The following is an 8,124-nucleotide window of genomic DNA, read 5'->3' on the forward strand; positions in this document are numbered from 1 at the left end:
GCTCAGGGGGAAAAGTGCATACCTTGCATGCATGAAGTACCAAATTCCATCTCTGGTATCACATAAGTTTGAGTGGGCTTCTGCTTTCTCTCTCTCTCTCTCTCTCTCTCTCTCTCTCTCTCTCTCTCGTTCTCATGAAATAAACAAGTCAATCTTTCTAAAAATCACACCAAGTTCCTGGAAGAGAAGGGGGGCAGGAGCAGAGTGAAGAGGTCTAGTGGGCTGTGGTGGGTGGTTATGAGTGCTTTGGTGGTGGGTGTAGTGTGACTGCATACAGTGGAAGAGGTGTGAGGGAGCCTCAACTCCTAAAACACAGACAGTGGTATAAGCCTGTGGTATCTTTAAGAGAAAAATATACCATCATAATTTTGTCACTCTTCTGGTTAAGTTCTTACCACTGGAGTTGGGGGGCTCGAGTTCCCCAACACCAAGCTGAACTGAAAAATACATCTTACAATCCTTATTCTCTACCACTGTCCCCTCTTATCTTCTCCCTAACCACTTTGTCCCAGTTTACAACCCTCATAAGCCCAAATCCCTGTCCTTCATCTACATATGTCTCCACAACTAACTGCCTTTTGTTGAAACAGTGACCAAGCTGCCAAGTCTACCTCTCTGTCATTTCCACCTGTTTCCCATGAACCTTCATGGGTGTAAACATATGCATGCCCAAATAAAGGTACGTGGTTTTCTCCTCCTCAGTAGATGCATCTCAGCTTACTTTGCAGATCTTGTTCTATTTTAACTCCCCAAACACTAAATACAGAAGTGGGGAGGGCATTTGCCAAATTGTCAGGATAATAGTCCTTCAAGAAAACTTGAGCAGTGCAGGCTCCTCAGAGCCTCAACTACCTCACAACAGCCTCCTTAGGGCTCCCTGTGCTGCCTGGCCTTCCTGGGAAAAACTTGGTGGGTGGGGTTTGTGTGCTGCTCCAGGGGTGCAAAATAAATGGGGTTTAGAAAGGACACCCCTAGTCAGAACAGGCCTGTAATAAAAAAGGGCAAAAATTTGAGGGGATTTTCCATTGAATCTTCTCTGGAGCCCCCTTTGCATGTCAGTTGATTGCACTAATGTTATGATCACCAAAGCAGATGAGACACATTTGCTCAACTCAAACAGCCTTGGATTCAAATTCCAGTTCTTACTAGATGGTCTTGCTCATATGTAGGGTATAGATCACTGAAATATGAAGTTGCAAGGTGGGGGAGGGGGGTGAGGAGAAAAAAAGGAAGGAAGATAAGAAGGAAGGAAAGAAACATGAGGAAGAGGTGGAAGAGGAGAACAAGAACAAGAAGAAATAATAAAAAAATAAGTAAATAAATAAATACATAAATAAAACATTTTGGTGGTATGAAGACCCCTAATTTCATCTGCTCTATTCCTACCTTTGGATTCCTGTTTATTAAACAATTTGTCCTACTTTGTATCTTGTCGGGTTGCATTGCGGGGGAGAGAGAAGAGACCAGGAACTCATGGTGGAGCGGGAACGCAAATCTTTATTCACGAGGAAACTCCAGAATTGGATGTGAGCACAGCAGTTTAGGCCACGTGGAGCTAGCAAAATGGCCGCCTCCACTATGCCCACCAGCCCTTCTCCAGGTCGGGTTGTGGAAGAGAAAAGAGATCGAAAGCAGAAGCAGGAGAGGCTTTTATGGGAGAATTCCAGAAGTGGCAAGTCGGTATGGGATTGGCTAGGAAAGGGGGTGGAGAGAGGCAAAAGGCATGTTGGGAAGGTGGAAGCATCTTTAGCAACTGTTGCAATGGTTTTAACTGAGTTAGCAATATCCTGAGGGTATAAGGTGGTGGAGATCTGTAAATAACACTTGCATGGAAATATAGTGGTTTGTGGGCCCTGCCAAGGTCCGACCACTTTTGTACAATTTCCCAACAATATCTTACCTATCCTTTCAGCCACCAAGTTGCAGATGTTACTATGATTCCATCCTGGAATCATAACTTCCCTGGGCAGATGACCTCACCAGTGTGTCCTGTATCCTCACTTCCCCAGAGCCCTACCCCACTAGGGAAAGATAGAAACAGGCTGGGGGTATGGATTCACCTGCCAATGCCCATGTCCATCGGAAAAACAGTTATAGAAGCCAGGCCTTCTACCATCTGCACCCCACAAAGGATTTTGGTCCATACTCCTAGAAGGATAAAGAATAGGGAGTTTTCCAGTGGAGAGGATGAGACACAGAATTCTAGTGAGAACTGTATGGAATTGTACCCCTGTTATGTTACAACCTTGTTAATCATTATTAAATAACTAATAATTTTTTTTTAAAGAACTATGGTGCTATAGGGAGGAGCACAGAACTTTGGTGGTAGGTACAGTGTGGAACTATACTCTTTTACTCCAATGGTCTTGTAAAACATTATTAAATCACTAATAAAGATTATTTTAAATTCAAAAAATTCTAGTGCTACATGAATTACTTCACCTCCTTGTGCCAGTCTTTTCTCATCTATAAAATGAGGACACTGGGATTTTCGTAAGGACTGAATAAGACAATGTACTGGTGCAATGTCATGAGTAATGGAGTCCAGGTGACTAGTGTTCATTAAATTCATCAACTAATATCTCTCTAGTGTCTTTGGTATGGGAGACACTGTTCCTGGTGCCAAGGACAAGCAATTGGGCTGCCTTGTGTGATTTTGCAGGTCGTGCACGGAGCAAATCCATAAGCTGTCATTCACATCCTCACCTGAAGCTCTAAGGGACACAGTCTGGGAACCACATTTTGTTCCTCAATAAAATGAATGAAGTTTCCTCTCTAATGAAAAGAACAGTATTTGTTGTTATGACTTCACACTTCATAAAAAGGCCATCCTTCAACATAAGAATAATTAGTTGGCAAACCAATCAGTACTGTTTCAGCATTTACAACACAGTTAGTACTACTCTCTGAGAATGTGGGCAGCACAGAAGGAGTAGTGAGTCTGCCTTGTGTCTGTAATTAAGCAGCTTGAAATCCAGTTGAGCAGTCAAGATACCCCAAGTGGTACAGAGTGTATTCATGGTGCTAATTTGCACAATGTGATTAGAATGGGCTTGAAAGTGTAGGACTCCCGTGCAAGTGAACTCAATAACAAAGAAGACAAATTATGATTATTCTAAGACTATTAGATTTAATGTGGAAACATGAACAATTCTCTTAAAGCTAGTTGTAAATGTATAGAGAAATGGGACAAAGTAGTAAAAGTTAGCCCTTGGTAAGATAGCACAATCTCAAATATTAATGACACAGGGGTGGGGGGAGTGTGTGAAATATTTTATTCCTCCTCCTCCTCCTTCTTCTATAGGAGAAAGCACAAATACAGTTCCCCACTACCTCCAATTATGCCACTGAGGTGACCACATTTGGGGAAATCTTGGGGTCAGCACATCCAGAGTGCATTGGACAAGCCTCTCACCATGGGAAACCACCTTCAGGATCATGGTATCACTTCTGCCATGTAAGTATGTTTTTTCTTATTTTTTACATATTTTATTTATTCATTCATTCATTTTTGATAGAGACAGAAATTGAGAGGGGGAAGCTAGAGAAGGAGAGAGAGGACCCACACAAGGATCCCAGTTCAGGCCCCTGGCTCCCCACCTGCAGGAGGAGTCACTTCACAAGCAGTGACACAGGTCTGCAGGTCTCTCTCTCCCTCTCTATCTGTCCCTCCCCTCTCAATTTCTCTCTGTCCTATTCAAAAAAATTGGGGGGAAAAAAAGGCCACAGGAGCAGTGAATTCATAGCACAGGCACCAAGCTCCATCCATAAGCCTGGAAGCATAAATAAATAAATAAATAAATTTTTTAAAGAGAGATAGAGGCACCTGTAGACCACTGCTTAAGAAGCTTCCCCCAGGGAGTCGGACGGTATGTGCACGTGTTGCAAAGCACAAGGACCCGCTTAAGGATTCTGGTTCAAGCCCCTCGGCTCCCCACCTTCAGGGAAGTCGCTTCATAAACGGTGAGGCAGGTGTCTGTCTTTTTCTCCCTCTCTCTGTCTTCCCCTCCTCTCTCCATTTCTCTCTGTCCTATCCAACAATGATGACATCAATAACAACAATAATAATAATTACAACAATAAAACAACAAGGGCAACAAAAGGAAATAAATAATTTTTTTAAAGAAGCTTCCCCCACTGCAGATGGGGACCAGAGGCTTGAACCTGGTCCCTAAGCATTTGTAATGTGTGCACTTAACCGTCTAGCCCCTTTCTTCTTACTATAATGTGTCCAGCGAATTTTGAGTAGCTTGTCTTCCCATCATGTAACTTACTATGCACCTTTCTTCTTTTTTAATTAATTAAATTATTTTCCCTTTTGTTGCCCTTGTTGTTTTTTATTGCTGTTGTAATTATTATTGTTGTTGTTATTGATGTCGTCGTTGATAGATAGGACAGAGAGAAATAGAAAGAGGAGGGGAAGACAGAGGGGGAGAGAAAGATAAACACTTGCAGACCTGCTTCACCACCTGTGAAGCGACTCCCGGGCAAGTGGGGAGCTGGGGGCTCGAGGGATCCTTAAGCCAGTCCTTGCACTTTGCACCACGTGAACTTAACCCCCTGTGCTACTGTCCGACTCCCTGGGGGAGTCCCTGTGCTTAATGCGCTGCCCAGTTCCCACTATGCACATTACTATGCTTTGACAAAATTGTTGAATCCTTTTCCAAGTTTGTGTCTGCTTCTAACATCATCTCTTGCATTTTCAATGTCATGCAAAATCACCTAAGCTTTCTTTATTGTGAAGACTTGACCTGGAGTCACTTCCATCCTTTTCATCACAACCACTTTGCTCATGAATGTCCATGAGTCACCTTCAGCACGTGCCTCGGGCTGTACATCTGGAAGGGTTTGCCTCACAGCAGTACCAACTTCACCCTGGCCAGCCAACTGTTTCACCTAGAACTTCATTTGCAGCAGATTTGATTTCACTTCCTTTTTACCGTTTTGTTGCACTTTTTGCCTTCCTTGTTGGTCAATTCACTTTTGATCATTCCTTTTGGGCAGTGTCACAGAGGCTTCTCATTGGGAGACCAGGAGGTGAGACACCACACGCTGTGCTGCTATCTGTGGGTGAGCTCAATAGCAGATGCAAAGTGACTGGGCATAGGCTGGAGGAAGTCATGTGACTGGTCACGGATCGCGGTGCACATCTGTTATTTACATAGTGTTGAAGTGCTGGGAGCAAAGTTTGTACTTCATGCAATTATGCACAGTTAATATGCCATATACCATGCTGACTACGATTCAAACTGTGTTATTGGGGACTGGTGTTTGTGAATTGAAATGTGGTCACTGATTCACACATCTTAGTACCTGTCTTCTATGTTCTTATCTGAGATCAATGAAAAATATGTTCTCAAAAATAGGAGAAAAGACAATTTCATATGTTCTAATTGAATTTGGATTAAACGTGGAAGGTTGAGTAGTCTATCAAAATGAGTTGTTAACACCTTGACATACTGTACCAAAATTAAGCTAATCAGCATAGATCAATATATGGTACATTGCAGAAATTTACATTTAGAATTTTTTCTGAAATTATATTCTGAAAATTACAAGACTGAAAATGCCAGAACTGAGTGGAGCTACAGGTGTCTCAGAGTTCAGTAGTATGGTCCCAGATGCCAAAGTACAGACTTTTAGGGTCTTCTGACATTTTATTGCCTTTTCACTGCCCCTTCCATTGTTTACTGTTTCTTCATACTGAAATTCAGATACAAGTAGCTAGGATGCATTTTACTTAAAATAGTGACACAAAAATATTTTTTTATTGTTGTCACTGGCTGCCACTCGAGGGGGGGGGCAGTGCACCAAAGTTGTGCCTCTTATTCTTTTTTTTCTCTGTGTGTAATTTCACTCATTGTTCACTGAATTTCTGCAGGTGTATGAAGAGTGGAATGTGCTCTGGAAATGGAAAGACATTGTTATTCATCCTCCAAGTGACAATCAAGTGTTCAGCAGCTGGGACTTGCTGAGACACAGCACCAATAGCTACTTTTGTTGCATTCCCACAAAATATTTGGTATGGCTCATAATCACCATATTTAATCAATAAAATTGTGGTAGTTGCAATAATTTCTTAACTTTTTATTTATTTATAAAAAGGAGACATTAACAAAACCATAGGATAAGAGGGGTACAACTCTATACAATTCCCACCACCAGATCTCTGTATCCCATCCCCTCCCCGATAGCTTTCCTATTCTTTATCCCTCTGGGAGTATGGACCCAAGGTCATTGTGGGATGCAAAAGTTGGAAGGTCTGGCATCTGTAAATGCTTCCCACTGAACCTGGGCATTGGTAGCCCATGTTTCCAGCCTGCCTCTCTCTTTCCCTAGTAGGGTGGGGCTCTGGAGAAGCAGAGCTTCAGGACACATTGGTGGGGTCATCTGTCCAGGGAAGTCTGGTCTACATCATGCTAGCATCTGGAACCTGGTGGCTGAAAAAAAGAGTTAACATAAAAAGTCAAACAAACTGTTGACCAATCATGGACCTAAAGGCTGGAATAGTGCAGATGAAGAGTTGGGGGGCGGGGTCTTCCATTTTGTAGATAGCTAGTAGGCATATTTTAGTTATATTCCAATGGGCCTGTAGCTATACTAGTTTTTTTTTCTTTTTTCTTTTTTCTTTTTTCTTTTTTCTTTTTCTTTTTCCTTTTTCCCCTGAGCCTGAAATCTGATATGCAGGTAGATCCAAGTTATGGTCTGGGGAGATGATGTCATGGTTGGAAAAAGGACCAGAAAGCTGGATCAGGGAAGAGAGCAGTAGCTCCCTAATATGGGAAAGGGGTATAAATATTGTTGACTGTAAACCCCATCGATTTGATTTGGTCTGGGTCCCATATTCAGCTTAGGAGCCTATGTGACCTCTGCATCCCTGTAGATCTGAGCTCACATTCTGTGGTCATGAGTAGGGACATTCCAAGCTGCCCCAATATTGACCCATCTTCCTCAGGTGTAGCATAGAGTATGTTGTCCAGCCTCCCTTCAGAGGATGGAACATTCTCTACTGTTGATGATCCAAGTTGAGGGCAAGGTCCTATGGGGGCCCCACAAAGGGGTCTATTTTGTTCTTCCTGATAGAGATGACCGGTAACAATGGAGAGAGGGATTTATTTGAGGTCTAGGCCCATCATGTCTGTTTGAGAATCTCAGGATTCCCAGAACAGGGCCCCAGCTGATGGGGTGGCCTGATAGTGACTACAGAGTTATCATTAAAGTATGCCAGTCTCTTGCTTTTGCAGTTCTTGCTTTGCTAAGGTTAGTTTTGGAGTGAGTGAGAAAACTGTAATAGGAAGTAGGTGAGGAGGGCATCTAAGTCTAATTAGATAATATTTCATTAGAACTTGATACTGACTCACTGCAGACTATTGTATACTTTTGCTTTCAGGTATATATTTTGCCTTAGTTTATGGATACATGTGAACATATGCTCTATCTCACGGGACCTGGTCTATATCTAGGTTTTGGGACTTTGTTAGGAAGTGAACCTCCTGGAATGGAATTAGAGAATCCTATGAAAGGAAAGGTCTCACCCGAGTAATGGGGCTAAAGGGTTGACATTCCATGCCTGACGTCTCTGGGCACAGTCTGAAGTGAAGCATGCTAAGGTGGTACTCTTTGCGTTGATTAGGTTGAGATTGGTGGACGCAATATTATTTGGTAAGAATTGAGAGAAGTATGCAGAAAAGTGCGCCCCACCCTAAGGTTCCAGGACTGGGGAAGTATAGGCTCTATAGAGGAAATGTGAGGTTCCTGCTGTCTTAGGGTTCAAGAAGACAACAGATAGTTATTGTTATAATCACATTATTTGGTAATTAGGTTAACTTTGAAAAAGCCCTTTGTTAGGATTTGCTATATCATACCCAACATCACCATAATTTATGTCCTTTGACATTATTTGTATATAGCTGTGTCACCAGTTGTTTCTGTTCTCCCTGGTCTAGGCTTTTGAGAGAGTCAACATATCAAATCAAAGATGCAGCCTATGTATTAAAAAGACTCAGTTTGTGCTTTAAAAAATTTCAGATATACAATCAATTTTCCCCCCTCATATTAATTAATTTTTGTATATTTATTTTATTTATTTATTCCCTTTTGTTGCCCTTGTTGTTTTATTGTTGT

At 42.1% G+C, this 8,124-nt stretch overlaps 1 long non-coding RNA gene and 1 other non-coding gene across 2 annotated transcripts; one reads left to right on the forward strand and one right to left on the reverse strand.

Moving 5' to 3' along the window:
- Positions 1–3,301: 3,301 nt before the first annotated feature.
- Positions 3,302–3,465, reverse strand: LOC132540520 (U1 spliceosomal RNA). Its single transcript, XR_009551729.1, has one exon. It is a non-coding gene; the product is annotated as a U1 spliceosomal RNA (small nuclear RNA).
- LOC132540179 (uncharacterized) lies at positions 3,376–6,027 on the forward strand. Its single transcript, XR_009551401.1, has 3 exons — positions 3,376–3,457; positions 5,005–5,070; positions 5,882–6,027. It is a non-coding gene; the product is annotated as an uncharacterized LOC132540179 (long non-coding RNA).
- Positions 6,028–8,124: the final 2,097 nt, after the last annotated feature.

The sequence above is a fragment of the Erinaceus europaeus genome, chromosome 9, assembly GCF_950295315.1.
Source record: "Erinaceus europaeus chromosome 9, mEriEur2.1, whole genome shotgun sequence".
NCBI lineage: Eukaryota > Metazoa > Chordata > Mammalia > Eulipotyphla > Erinaceidae > Erinaceus > Erinaceus europaeus.